This window comes from Genypterus blacodes, unplaced genomic scaffold, assembly GCF_046128005.1.
Source record: "Genypterus blacodes isolate CSIRO-AG114 ecotype Tasmania unplaced genomic scaffold, CSIRO-AGI_Gbla_v1 ptg000032l_1, whole genome shotgun sequence".
In the NCBI taxonomy this organism is placed as follows: Eukaryota; Metazoa; Chordata; class Actinopteri; order Ophidiiformes; family Ophidiidae; genus Genypterus; species Genypterus blacodes.
Window position 1 is genome coordinate 8,431,345 of NW_027466845.1, and position 15,811 is coordinate 8,447,155.

General features: G+C 45.5%; 1 protein-coding gene across 1 annotated transcript in view; it reads right to left on the minus strand.

The window, feature by feature from the left end:
- The window catches only part of grik4 (glutamate receptor, ionotropic, kainate 4), a 184,138-nt gene extending 170,310 nt beyond the window's left edge, over window positions 1-13,828 (minus strand). Inside the window, exon 1 of the mRNA XM_076145889.1 lies at window positions 13,745-13,828. The gene's annotated coding sequence lies outside the window, so the exon portion shown is untranslated. The remainder of the gene's footprint in view (window positions 1-13,744) is intronic.
- Window positions 13,829-15,811: the final 1,983 nt, after the last annotated feature.

Sequence of the window (15,811 nt, forward strand, 5' to 3'; positions counted from 1 at the left end):
ACGCCAGGCGGCATGGAGATCACCTCAGAATATTGCAACTCAGGACGAAGAAATGTATGAATGCAGAGTCACCCACGATATGGATTAGGTGCAGAGGAGCTATAAAGTAGTTCTGTCAGGCAAGATATAGTATAGGACCAACAGGTGTGGAAATGTGGGAATGGACCACAGTGGTGCATCCTGGTTTCACACAGAGAGACACGCAGACACTTCAACAGTTTGGTGGTCTTTGTTGCATCTCGCTTTGCTCAACGAAGAGTCAATCAAAGCATGTATAGATGAATGTCAGCTACATCCTATTTACAATCATTTACATCATTTACATACACAATAAACTGCTCCCTGAGGAGCGTGTGCCGAGGATGAGTAACAAATGATGTGAATGGAGCCACACAATAGAGAGAATGGTACAGTTGAGTGAGTTTGGCAGTGCAATGTGTTTCTTCAGCGTCTTCTCAGCAAGACGAGTTTGTGTGTTATGCACGCTGCGAGTACATTATAGGTATGAGTGGGTGACCTCTTACAAAGACATTCAAGGCGTAATTCTTAAAACAAGAGCAGAAGTCAGGAGTTGGTGAGAGCAAGTGGGCGTTACGCAATTACAGCACTGTTTCAGTCGGAATTGTGATATTCAAATAATTCTTACAAATCCACTCAGTCAATTTCTCAGTTCGTTTCTCAAGCATCAACCTCTGTGCTCTGTCTCTCCCTTTACTAATACAGACCTCTGCATGGAGCTTCCTGTAATGTTTCATGACTGAATGAACTGGTGTGTCCATTTCACACTCCACAGGAAGCAGTACAGAGCATTGATGTTGTTGGATGCATTTCAGAATCCGACAACCTTATGAACTCAAAAGTCTATATCAAACTTAACAAACTCTGAACACAACATGCAAATACGACCCTCCAACACCCAGGCGTGTGAGCTTTCTGTTGGTCTACTGCGGTGCAGTGCATTCTGGGCCTCTAAAGCACTAAGTGAAGCATGGCAGTGCCGTGTCAAACAGCACTTTCCTACCACTTCCCTGAACTAGTGAAGGGAACAGCAGGGTAAATAGGCACCGCAGGGACCAGGCGTGCCCTTTCAGCACGGCCTGAGCTCCAGCACACTCCGCCGCCAAAGCAGCACACCCAGCGTGCCCATCTGCAAACCCACGCCATTGATCTGGGCTCTGCTCCATTAGTCCCAGGGAGCCTGTTTGGAACACAGCCACATCCTTAGTCAATGGAGAAGTCCAAACTACTGCTGTAAAAGCCTCCGCAGAACAGAAACTTAAACAATGAACTCCCACAGCTTGCTTCCACAGCATCCTCGAGTGCCAGGTAGGAGATGGCAACGTCCTGTCCTGAACGCCACAAGCATCTCCCCAAATCTTTATCCAACTTTTTCTCCATAACTTACTAAGTAAGCTACTTGCTTGGCATATACAGAACACACTCCCTAAAAAACTGCAGCCATCATCAAACAACTGTTAAGAGTAATGCAAGTGCTAATAAGCACTGAACAGAGAGCGTAGACTCGTGCCTGGGTGTGTGTGTGTTTCTCTGCAGGATAGTACACCCCCTGGTGCCCCACAGCCCAGGACCAACATTGTCACGACGACGGGAGAACGAGCGATATCAGGAGGAGCGGGAGCGTCTGGTGGATAGTGCTGCATCAGTGAGACTTACAACCAGCATAAATCTGAGCCTGTATGAGACGGAGGCAGGGGTGCAATTACGCAGAGACGGAGGCACAAAGTGATGGCAGTTTGTTTGCCTTGGTATGGACACCGCAGCTCAGCCGGAGAGTGAATGGCATCTATTTATCGCAGAGAAAAGAGGCCGCTCTCTCTGTCCGTCCCTTTGTCTGCGAGCGTGTCCCTTTTTTGCCGCTCCTGCACCCCATTGTGGCGGCCTCGTTTCTTTGCGGACGCCTATTTCCTCCCGTTAATGGCTACCCGCTGTCCTCTCTCGCACAGCTCTTCCAATCCTCTGAAGGTCAGTTACAGCCTGACACCGGCATAGACAGGAGATAAACTCACTGACGGGGGGTCCGACTCACATACAGAGGAGGAAAAAGCCAATCAATGCCTAAATTGGGCCCAGATTGGGTGTGCCGAAGTGATTTAATTGAATTTGACGCTAATGGCTGATGAGCAACACTCATGAAACACATTAACCCTGTGATTCATAGTGCCTCACTTATGATTCAAAGGTTCTGTTTTGATGAGGTGCGATCGGGTGATGACAGTTCACTTACTAATGTCGATACAGTACACACTATATGGCGTTGTAGTTTGTCCAACAGTGCTGTGGTGTGTCACCTTGGTAACCCAGCACATTCATATTACAAGCATTGTTGCTATTGTTATCGAGAAGGATGAAGGGCCAGACACACGCATTCAGACAAGGAGACAAGCAAGTCTGGAACTCCAAGGTGAAAGCACAAAACTCTGCTGTTATCTGTCGATCGCTGTATCAACAACAGAAGCAGCTACACACAGACTTCACATCTCTGTTGACAAAAGCTTATGACCCATCCCTGCATTCACACTGGCTCCATACCTTCAGAAATGAACATCTGCAAAGGTAACAACCTGGGTAGGAAACCTCTCGCAAAACGCAACGCACCATTTTTCTGTGACTAGAGTGACAATGAACCAAGGAGAGAAACTGTGAGAAACAGCTGAGGGAGGATTTCATTTTCACAATTTTGATCTCGCACAAATTAGGCTTTGTTGTCGTTCATGGGCGTTTGTTGAACTTTCGCACGCGTGGGCTATTATGTCAGAACTGTGCTCGCAAATCAACGTGAAAAGATAAAATTTGATTAAAAAGGTTTGAATTAAGGCCTCCTAGAATTAATTGAATCCCAAAAATCCATGGAGATAAAATCAAATACAGATAAATACTGTGTTTCCACTAATACTCTTGTGAATGCTGACAACACATTGCGCACAATCACATACATACACCCATGTTGGTTGTCACGGAGGCTAAAATGTACATGTATGACCTTTACTTGCACTCGCATGAGAACGCTGGTGTCATGTTCTGTCACAACACGAACATGACACGCTGCTGTCCACACCACACAAATGTACGACTAACACCTTCCTGTGGGCGAGAGTACCCAGGGCGCACCGGGTTTGTTCTGAAAAGCACCACGCTTAATAAAGGACGAGAAATCCTTTCAAAGCTGTGAATTAATGGAAAGTTCCGTTTTCAATGCTGACGTGCAGAGAGCCAATTCGTCGATATGGCTCATGCTTGGACAGAACACACTGAAAGAACCGGTGTGACTCAACGGACTCCAGCCATTCCATCAGCTTCAACACACACCTAAAACTACATCTACACCCAAACAAAATGAAGTAACACACAAGTTAGATAAGGTTTAAAACACCCAAGAGTAGATTTACTGTAGATGACCTTGCAAAATGCTAAAGCTGCTGTGAGTTCGGTGGATCTATTGTGTACCATCCAGATCTGTGCAAGTCTCCAGCACCTGTCAACACTGCGGTACAAGAGGAATCTCATATTTTTGGGAAGCATAGGCTCTATAAATAGAACAGAAAAGTGAAGATGGAGAGAGAGAGAGAGAGCGAGATCTTTATTTTTTCCGCCTGTATTCACCTGAGAAACTCCTGCTCAAGGACTCTGTGTCTGTCACGTTTGATAGGAGAGTGAGGCGGGTGTGAGGCTGCTATTTAAGAGATCACTTGTCTGTGTTTTAAAAAAAAAAAACCTGCCCATGTGAACAGGCTAACCTGTTATCCTGATTGTCGCCTCGCAGCATTTTTGGATGGATTCATTCAGTTTGAGAACCAGAGCGAATAAACCTCAGGCCTCTCCTGTGGGAAAATGTGCCACTGATTGAAGCCTGAAAATCTGGAGGATAATAGACATTAAAAGCAATCCACCTAACGTTCGGTGAGGGAGACTGCCTTGTTCTCTCCTCTTTCATTCTCTCTTTAACCTAAACACATTCAATGAGACAGCCTGGTATCTCAGTGGGAGAGACGCAACCAAATAATGCAATTCCCCATTTTCCAACACCACTTGAATGCAGCATTAGGCTACTCGTCTTGTAATTGGACAGAAATGTACGTACAGAAACAAAACCTGAGGAGAAGAGCGCACACACACACACACACACACACACACACACACACACACACACACACACACGCACACACACCTTGGTCTAACTCAGCCTCGTAGTCTGCAATGCATTTCCTAGTTTCCAGATATACATGGACACACTAATGAATATCTCAGCACACCGACAATACAAATGCATTGCACAAGAAAATACACACAAAAAAGTTATTTTTCTTATTCTATAAATGATGAAGATTGACTTTCTATCAAGGTGGAAGAATGGCATTTCTTCACAGTCTGCCTAATGATATACAATCAGAATGCAGGAAGCATCCAGACAACAAGCAAACGTTCATGCAAGGTGTGGAATTATGCAGCCAGTGAGATCTGATTCTAATACAAAGCGAAAAAAGTACAAAGATGAAGAACTGCTGCTGTCGCATTTCTGCTCTGTAATCGCTAAACAAAGCGTGATCTTAAGGCATTTACGGATATTTAAAAATTCGGAATTTGTTGACGTATGATTACAAACAACTGGAATCATGCGTCATAAAGAATATGTTCAAGGCCTGTCACGTACAGCCATGGTTAGTTATATGTTTTTAAACATTTACAGCATGATGTATTGATATGTAAGACAGGAGGCTCACTAGAGAGGTCAGAGCATCGAATCCCAGAGTGTAAGCCTTTGCGTCTGAGCTCTGCCTCCCGTCTCTCCCTGAAGACTCTGCAGAGGCCTGGATCAGCATTCTAAATGAGAGTCTGCACAGTCTGAATGGAAAGCACAGCAACGTGACAACAAAGACAACGTAAACGTCCTCTCCCCGGGGAACGTGTCTTTGCAGACGAGCGGTGGGTCAGGCGTAAAACGTGCAATGACAAAACAACAAGCTGTTCGATTTAACATGCCTCTCTAATGTGTTTGACTCGTGTTGACACCGGATACAAAGTCGGCTTGTCAGCGTTTGTTGTATGGTGGCGATCAGCATGTCCCCGAGTCCTTCTTCTTTTTCTTCTTCTACTTCTTCTACTTCTTTTTCTTCTTCAGTGAGACAAAGGAACCTGAGGGGCCTTTCCGGATACACATGAATCATTTTCCTACACGCATCGAAAAATGGTCACCGACTTCCTTTGTAGGAAACAGAGTGAAGTACTGCATTTGCAATTTGATGATGAAAGTGTTACACAAGTGCACCAGGTATTGGAAGAGCAATAAATAAGCGTGAAAGCAGAGCGCCGCCACAGGTGCAGCCTCACACAGATTTACAGTACAATTCCGGCGATGTGACTCCCATCCCGGTTGACTTTTTTTCGGAGTCGAGTGAGACCGAATCCACCGATCCTCTAATTTACCCACTGGGAATGTAATCTCTAATCACTCTCCTCTTTTAGTTTCCAATTAGCTGCACCTGTAGCACGCCGCTTCCAGATGACACCGATCATTACTGAGTCCCCACTGGCAGCGCTTTCGTATTGCAACATGGCACAGAAAGGGACAGGGCACCGGAAACAGGGATGTCCTCTGCTCTCACCACTTCATTCATTCAAGCTACAAACGTTAACCATTTCATCATATTTTGTGAATTATTATTTGAATTGGTTGTTTGTTGACTTTGAGGATGAATCATTTGTCATCTGCAGCAATTTGCGAAACACAAAATGCGATTTTTGGTAGCACAGCGAGTTAGTAATCTCTTCTATTTTTCTTTCTTGTCTTTCCTTTTTTTCATACTGAGGTCAGTGCTGCCCTGAGACGAGATCAGCTGAGTCCTGATTAATCTATTTCAGAGCCCTTAAGGAGGAAAGAGCTGAACAGTAACAAATCATTTTAGATGATCATCCCTATGCATCAAATCTTCAGGTATCGATTCGTCCGCGCAAAGTAGGAGGAGAAACTCGCCCAGATTGTTGGCGTGTGACACATCTTAAATCTCCTCCTTTCATTTTCAGAATAAAAGTCTGCACCTTTCCGTTCCTAATCCATTTTAATAAGCGGAGCTAGACAGTGAAAATCTATACAGATAATAGCACAGATTGGGCCACCGGTTACCATGGCAATCAGCTCAGGCAGAGTAAAGTTTTGGCTCGCGCCCTCACAAAACGTAACTTCTTAGTGCCACAGTACTTGAATTGATTGTGTCACTTACGGCTGAGATGTATGACGAGGATTTAGCGCCGTCTGAGGAAGTGTTATGGGTCATTTGGGCTGAGGGGGGAGTGACTCGTCTCTGTCTAAACGCCGCGACAGAGAGGGAGGAGGCGGCGGCTCTTTTCAGGGACAGGGGGAAACGTTGCCCTCATCAATCTAATGCCTCTCCTCGCAAGGTAATCATTTCCCACCGAGCGACACCATATCTCATTAGGTTGATTTGCTCTCTCTCCGTCTCTCAGTCACCCTCACACACCTTCACACCAAAAACTCTTGGGCGGAACAGCACACACGTCATTAGACAAAGTGGTGTCGGCTCAAGCAGAAAGCCAGCGAACCTATTTTGGTATTGTTGTCTTTTAGCATTGGCTTGTTGTAGGAGCTCGCTACTTTTTTGCTACTTATGTTAATCGGTGGGGTAGTGAACCCACAATAAGCCACATCTGGAGTTTATGGAAGCAGTGTGATAGTAAACAAATCATTGGCACCAATGTCACAATGGCAGAAGCTTAAACTGGCATTCCAAATTGGAGATTTTCGCAAGACATCACGGGAGAACGCCGGCGGGACGTCTCAGTTCACTCTGTCAAAAGTGCCGCGCCTGTTGACTCGTGATATTCTGATGCACACATGATTGTTTTCAAGGAGAGAAGACGATTTGTGCCACCGTATAGAATAGTTTCAATCTCATCTCATCACGATTTTGTTCATTCTTCTGTGTGGCTCCTAAATTTGCCCGCAGTGTGGATTCTATGTATTCGACCTCGGAGTGACCTTCATGACACCGCAGGTCTGGACTTAATGCACCATATTAATGTGCACACAGGCCTGCCCGCCGCCTTCACTGACCAGCTAAAACACACAATCAAGCTTTTATGAGCTTACTTGTTTCAAAGCCGTGACTTCGAGCCAGCCGTGGACGGAACTCTGCTCCCAGGTGAATGAACTCATCAAATCGTTTGCCTGAAGCTGAGGCGCACATATGAACAAACTAACCAACCAAGGGTATCATAGTTAACTACAAACTCAAAGTCACACAAAATGTTGTGCTGTGTGTTCCAATACATCTCCATTTTAAAAGCTAAAACTAAAACCAAATGGAATCAAACCTAAAGGACGGAGCTCATCAAAACAAAAGCAAAGAAATCAAATAGAACTGCTCAAAAACTCATACAACTAAACCGAAAGTAAACGGCAAAAGGAACAATATAATTAAAATAAATAAAAAAAGTTATAAAAGAGGAAATGAACAATAAATGACCGCGCTCCATCAAACTGAGACATCGTAGAAGAAGAAATGAAACCTGCACATAGGCTGTTTAATAATCCATACAGTTGTTTAAGATGCAAGGAAGCCAAACCACATCTCTCCCTCTCTTTCTGTCTCTCTCCCCACGGCTGAGAGCGTTGAGATAAATGAAACGGAGCGCCGTGTTCCCTGGACGTTTTAATTAGCGCCTCTTTAATTAGGCCTGACCCCTTTTCAACTTTGATCAGCCTGCTGGGAATTCTGATAAGGACCCGTCACTCACACACAAAAAGGCTGGAGAACCGTCTCCTGGCCACCTGCAGACGCTCCCATGACAGCCCGCCGCCAGACGGAAACTACCACAATAGGGAGGAAACGCAAGTCTAGACGGCAAAAACTGACACCTGGCTGACTTTTATTCAGTGGCCACAGACTTTAGGCCAATGTTGGTGGTAAATTGGTGAAGGATCTTGGATTGTATCAGGAAGGTTCATTTATTACACAAACTCAAATTCTGCTGCCAAGCTTTGTCCTCTCTCTAACGAGTTTTACATGAAAAGCAGGTTGAATTCCTAAAAACACGAGAAGACTCTTTGATATCCGTCCAACCTTGGTCTTTCTTCCTTATTCCTCTCGCCCAGCTGTCAGCTTGTGACTTTAACAGTACGCAGACAGACGGATTCTCTCTCTTTTCTTACCTTGTGTGAGCTCCGTTCCCAGAAACAAGAGGAGCAGCAGATCCCCAGGAAAGGGATTTCATCCTCTGTCGCCTCGAGGCCTTAACAGTCCACTTCAAATAACAAGGTTTCAACATGAGTCGGTCTGGGCAAATTAATATAATTAAGAAGTTTAATTATATATAGTTTACACCACTGACAGATGGCAACAATTAACGTGGATTCAATTAAATTAGCAACTTAATGTTAAATTGGCACGAACATTCCCAGCATATTAAGTGGAGCCTTTGGACGTTTACAGAAAGGCGCCGGACATCAATCCAATATCGAGACGCATTCATCCCAGTCAACAGTGTCTAACCGGCGGGATCGAGCGGAATGAAACGCATTTATCAACCAGACAGAACCCTGTCAGCGCCGCCGCAGTCATGTGATCAGACAGTAATAATCCAACTTTGACCTGTTGTCTCCCCGTTATCATCAGACCCCCCCCAGCAAAGCGAACCCATCCATCAGCCGCCCCCCATCCAGTGGCAGCAGCCAGATTCTCCTCCACTGCCACTGGTGTTGACCTTTTTCCAGTCTGTAAATGGGACGAGAGCACAACTACAAAAAGGATGAAACAATACCACCCTTGACCACACACGAGTGGATCCCCAGCTGTCTGGACCTTTTTTTACCCGCAGCCGCCGCCCTGCGCTCGGGGATTTATCGTATTCAGAGATGCTGCCATGCACATGCTCATTGTGTGAGGAGTGAAAGCTGCTTCTAATATCTAAACTATCTGCCTTCCTCTGCCTGTCTTGGATCCTACTGGTAAATCCTCTTCCGTTAAACCCCCCTTTTTTTCTGTTTCTTATTATCTCATATTTTCAGTTCTGGCTCATGCACACCGTGTTACATTTTCCTCCTTTCCTCTACGGCTTATAGTTTGCCTCTTCTTGAAAGACCTCAATGTCGGTCCTCTCGTGGGTTCTGATCTCTGACAGAACCTGCGGAGGGATTCTACCGCCGTCCAAAAGGCAGCGCGGCGGTCCAAAACACACAGCCGTGGACGCGACTTGGAAAGATATCTGTGCAAATCAACAAAACTGGCGAAATATGCAACGGGTTAGCACAGCAGAGTGTAACTGTGTATCCTTTAAATACTGCCAAGATGTGAAAAGAGAAGTCACAGCGCGGGTTAATAAATGACAGCGACGCGAGTGGAGGAGAGCTTAGAGTGGTTATGTTTCATGGGCTCCCATTTTCAATTATGCACTGCTGTGCCTGATAGAGGCCCACAGCAGTTAATAACACCGACAAAAACCATTCCTCTGTGTTTGCAGACAACACGGCAGGATATACAGCCGCTAACGCTCAAAAGTGATGTTTTGAAGGGTGAAGGGCGCAGCAGCCAGTGAATACAAACCACACCTAATGGGGAATAACTCGTACAAATACACGCGAGTGACACAGAGGCACAATAACTAAGCAGATGTGCAGTAATGGAGTACTTACTGGGAATGATAATGAGCTGCTACATGTTTACGACATATTAGTGCCTCCTAAGTTGAAAGTTAAATGGACGTCTCAAACAGGCACGGGAACCAGAGCTCCACGAGGCCTCCAGGTGCCACACACTTCTTCCCTCTTCACGGTCGCGAGGAATCATCTACTGTTCTCCTAATCTGTCAGTCGGGAGCCTTTGAGTAGCAGCTTCACAGTCTAATTCGGCCTGAGCTCCCTTCATAAGGAACGTTTCACCTGCTTCTTAACTCTTTCTAAACTCTTAGATCCTCTCTACGCCTCCTCTTACCGTGTATATTCTGATGCGTGACACAGCCGGAGCTTTAACTTTAATTTAATTTCCCAGCAGTGCTGTCAGGCGGGTGCGAGCACATGGAGCGGGGAGGAGATGTGGTGTATCATATCCAGACAACTACTTAAACTCTGCTATTATATGTGCTTTAACTCCAATAAAACAGAGACAGAGCATGCAAAAGAGGAAAATATTGTATGAAATATGTGTTCAACTGTATATACAGTATGTGTGTGTGTGTGTGTGTGTGTGTGTGTGTGTGTGTGAGAGAGAGAGAGAGCGAGAGAGAGAGAGTGAAGTACTAACGTGAGTTTTAGATACAAAAGCAAAAAAGCTGCCTGAACTTGGCGGCTGTACTATGGCATAAGCCCACTATGTCGATAAAACAGACGGAGGATTATTATGTCTTTCTCAGTCATATACCAGTAATCCATATTAAGGAAACAGCAGGGGCGGTAATCCATATGTAATCCCTTTATTACTATTTTACACTCTGACCTTTTCTGTCTGACCTCGCTTCGCTCCAATTCGTCTTTCGCTTCGCCCTGGCGTTCAACTTTCAAACCTCCGGCTTGCAACGCCGCGATTGAGGGAGAGGCGGCTGGTTTCGGCATACAAAGCGTGGCACTTTGAGAGAAGAGGGTGATGTTTGCAATACGTTAAAGACTGGGTTTGAGACCCCTACAAACCCTGAGAGCTCTTGGTTCATCGCCTGTCGCCTGATGGTTCCCCAAACATTGCTCCGGCCCGCTCCAGTACTCACACTGACCCCGTGCTTTAATCAGACCCGAACCTTTTAACAATCTGGTGCTTGGGGAACACACACACTACTACACGTGTACAAACACACACACACGCACACACACACACACACACACACACAAACACGCATATCGCATATGGTTCTCGCACAGATCATTTCATTTTTACAAGGCGCTAAAGAGCAGATGATAAAATTTGGAACATTTCCCTGTTCGGCTACAGAATGTCTTTTTAAAGGCCTCATTATGTTAAATGACCTGCTTTATTTGTTAACGTCTAATCATAATAATGGGTGAAACAAATCATATTTTACACACGTTCAACACTGAAATGCTGCTCCCTTGTGTTGGTGCTGTTTTACGCAGTTATGGTGTTCTTTACTCTCTATTCTCCTGACAGTTCGGTAATATTGAAAATGAAGTCTAAATGAAATCTTCAATTTAGTTGTGTGGTACATTCCCACCACCTCTTCCTCTGGATAGCACTTTGTATGGATCCAGGTAGTTTACTCGAGCTACTTTAGGATCAAAGCAACTCCTCCCAAATCCCACAATGCAATTATACGCGAATCAGGCTGCATTCAGGTGCGATCTGTGCCTGCGTGGTTAGCTTGGCCGTCCCGAGCAAGTAAGTAAGTTCTCCAGCAGGAGAGCGGTCTGCCAGACTCCTTGCTCCCGTCTGCCTCCCTAATCTGCAAGCAGGCAGACAAACATCGGCAAGGCCTTATCTCGACCGCTCAGGAGCAGCGAGGGGAGAGCGGCGAGAGGAAGGCCATATTCCAGGCGTAGCTCAGGCGACACACACACACACACAAAACTTCTTTAATCACTGCGTAGTTAGAGAGCATCTGCGATACGGTAAGCAAAGCCCAGCGAAGAAATTATTAATAAACAAACGCAAGTCCAAAATCTCCAGTCGTGTTGAGTGGAACAATTTACCCGGCGGCAAAGCTGAATGTTGTGTCTGACACATACCGATGGTTCGTAAGCGCCATCTGCATGCTGACGGGCGCTGAGACCCAAGCCGTCCCCTCTGGAAGTGCACTTTCCTCTGTGGTTGGATTTCACAGCCAGCCGGCCTGGGAGAGACAAGGAGGGTTCACACATTTGTATTCACGGTGCGCTGGAGCTGCCAGTGGGGCTCTGAGGTGGCTTCAAAATTTTGAAAAGCTTGTTATCCTGCGTGTGAATATGAATTGGCTTTTTTTCTGTTGCCGGCACACTAAAAAGAGTGTAATGGGACGGAGGCGAAATAAGTGGTCTCACTCTCTCGCTTTCTCTGTGTGTGTGTGTGTGTGTTATATCGCAACAAACAACATGCCTTCTCATTTTAAATACAAACTGACTCATTTACATCTGATTGTAATGAAAGGTGTGAAAGCTATCCTATCCGCCGGAGCTGCGTCTGTACGTACACATGTGTTCCCTCGCTCCCGTCCTTTTCCCGCCTGCTCTCATTCATACTTGATTTGAATGGGAGCTGTGACTTGCTGTGAATCGTTTCCCGCCCTGTGGAGTGTTGACAATGACAGATGACGTCATTATCCAAATAACACATCCGGATATTGCCTACGGGTCTGTTAACAATTTGCAAGTGTTTACAATGATTCTATATGGATTTGATTAAGAGCATGACAGAGAACACATTGACAGTAAACACGAGCAGCTTAGCTTCATTGCTCTGCCATCTTGTGCTTTCTTACACCGTCTGATGATAGAGGGGGGAAAAAAGCACGGCGAGGTGACTGTTGGCAGCCCGTGCCATCCTGAATCCTCTCTGTATTCACCTATAGGCACCCTGAAGAGAGAGACGTTTTTATCGCCGCAGAACGCAGCGGGTGGGCGTCGCCGGAGAGGTGCCACACAACAGCGCGCCGTTCTCCCGCTAAGCAGATCTGGCAATCGGCGCTGGCGTCCTTTAGTCATTTAGCTGTAGGACCCAGTGTGGTTCATACGTCTAAATATACTGCAGTACTGGGGAAGGCAGCCAAGGCAGTCACGTTCTGGAAGGAGGACAGAAAGACTTTGCATGCTGGCTTTCCTCTCTGTTCTTTGGATACAAGGATCCAAGGTTGCAGAGTTATAAACAAATATCTACAGGTGCACACACACACAGTTCTGATCACAGACTGACTACAGATATCTCACGAGTTTAGGTGCACACTGTTGCGAGTCAGATCATTAGATGCCCCGTGAAACATGGCGCCACACTGCTCACGTGCAGCCCTGCTAATTATGCTTGTGTTGTGTGTGTGTGTCTGTGTGGGAAGATGCATTTGTGCGTAAACAGACTTCTGGCTTTGCCTCAAAAGTACATTTCTGCTTCTTAAATGGACATTTTATTAGCAAGTGTTACTGAAAGGGAAACTGAAATTCGACCCCAATAGGCAGAATTATAATGTTGCCTTTTCTCACAAATCGAAGGTTTTTACTGCACCTAGTTTTGCCTGTAAACCTGATTCCTCCATGTAATCTCATCCAGTTGCAGCACCAGCGACACTTGGCCTCTTTTATTTGCTGATGGAGATAATAACAGAGGCACAGAGGCGGCGGGAACGCGAGTGTGCTCTTAGTTTTAGCATCTTATTGTGAGTCTTTGTTTCTCCCTGTTATTAACTGAAGAAGGTCGGCTGGGTTGAAGGCTGAGAGGTGAAGCCAGCGCTTTGCTTTCACTTTCACTTTCATTCCTGTTCACCTCAAATCGGCTGAAATATTTGGAATTAAGTGTGAAACCCCTTCCACCTGATCATTTGCTCATTAGTGGTTTTACTTAAGTAATGTTACATTGATTTAAAGTGTCTTTGCCTTTAAGCTATAACTTAATGCTTATGTAGAATAATTATCAAGCAGCACTCAGAGTTGCCTCTCATTATGAACTCTAAAGGGAGAACGAGCGGAATTCAAACCAGCTACTCACTGCACAGACATCAGTGTTTACACAGACAGCAGGAGGAGCATTCACTCTGTCCAGCCAGCAGGCAGGTGAGTGGAGGCTGATTACCAAACATCTTCTCCTACCTTTGATCTCCTGAGGTGTGAGGCTCTAATCCATCTTGCCGGACGGGAGAGTGTGTGATGTGGACGGCTGCGGTGGCCACTTAGCTCCTCCTCATCTCAGGTACACTCGCCGCACACACACACGCGCGCGCCGGCATACAAGTGCCAGCATGCACTGCTCAGGCTTTGGGGAATGCGGCTGTTTTTGAAGACACTGAAAGAGAAGAGGAGAGAGAGGGGGGAAATGAGTCAGAACAGACAAAGAGGAGATGAATGGGAACGTATTTCTGTGTTCATTGATGAAGCATAAGTTTGCTCCTTAAGAAATATGCATAAATAACCACTGGTGGACAGTCAAAACAAATTCAAGCTGCTGTCAAAGTTACCCAACGATCATATTAATCTAAATAATTGAATGTAATTGTTGAGAATAATCTGTTTTGTCTGGGAGTGGTTATAATGTATGGACTCTTATCACCTGATCTTGATTGCTGATTTCAGATCAAAACTAGTTTATAGAGCACAATGGCATTATAATTAAGCAGGAAGAAATCGTCCAAATTGCTTCCTCCCTGAACCCTCTGATTTGATCCCATTAATGATCTTAATCCGTCTAATAAATGATAGCCGCCCAATTTAAAAGAATGGACTCAGAGGCTTGGACGTGGTTGAGAATCTTAATTGAAAACCCACCCAAGAGGCAAGTGACAATGCAAACATTTCCCCCATATATGTTTAATCGACCGCTATGAAGGTGGCCAGAGGGCTTAAAGTCGCCCATGAACGTTCAAAATCAACATTCAAACGATGACAGACGATTATCCAATACAATCAGATCCCATCGCTTTCCTCTTCACATAGCAGATGAAACGCCGTCATGGCATCATCGTATGAGCTTTAAACACGACATCTATCGCTCATCAGCATTCAGAACCAGGCCGAGCTCATAACATCACGACACAATGAGAGAGCAAATGTCACTGACAAGATGAGTGTTAATCTCGCGTCATTGCGTTTTAATAGCACCCTCGCTCAGGGGAGATATGAGCCCTCTCCCTGGGGAACGGACCAATCACTTAACACCACGGCCAAGTCACAGCAGCAACACCAGCCGCCCCTTATGTATCAAAGTACATGCCACAAACAACACACACACACACAAGACAAAGCAGCCATTCAAAACTGCCCCCCCCCCCCACCTATTATCTGTCCTTATTTGCTGATTTCATGAACAGATATTGATTAAATCAGGTACATTAGGAGATCAATATGACTGATGAATTATTCATAAGGAATACCTAATTGCAGACAAAATACCCTCATATGTTTTATGGGAAGCCGCTCGCTGTTTTATTGTCAATAAACAACATCTCACCCTCACAGTTTGTAGTTTGGCAAGTTTTGATCTCAATTATGTTTCTCCTCAGGCATCAGACGATGGGAAGATTAAATCAGGCAGTAAAGCCTGTGTGTGTGTGTGTGTGTGTGTGTGTGTGTGTGTGTGTGTGTGTGTGTGTGTGTGTGTGTGTGTGTGTGTATGTGTGTGTGTGTGTGGAGGAAGACTGTCACTCATTCCTCACAGTATACGTCCTGACTGCAATTATAGGCAACAATGCAATTGAGTAAACAGGACGTGTGGTGGAAATGCAGCATGAATGCAGAATCCACATGGAGGCTGCCGTACTCTGATAAAGACCGAAAGTTACAATTACGCAGGACTGTTACTCCATGAGAACATCTTCTTAGTTTAGGCCGTATAGGTTTGGCCGGAGCCGCGACCCTAAAGCCGCCGTCACGTCTCAGGCGATACCTGGCATCCCATCGTTGTGTATTGGGAACTGGGATGAGTCCTGTAACTTTGTGCCCTGTAGTGCTGTTCGGGACGCGGGGACGAATGAAAGATTAAACAGATTTATTCAGCTCCTCTCTGTCGTTGGTTGAAGTAACTTTTGAAGAATGTGCTTTGAAGAAGGAAGAAGAAAGGTTAAAATCAAACAAGAGCATGAAGCAGTGGGAGAAGGGGGCGGCTCCAGAATCATGCAGACGTTTTTGCATCACTGGCAAATGTAAAAAAATATCGCCGGCTGG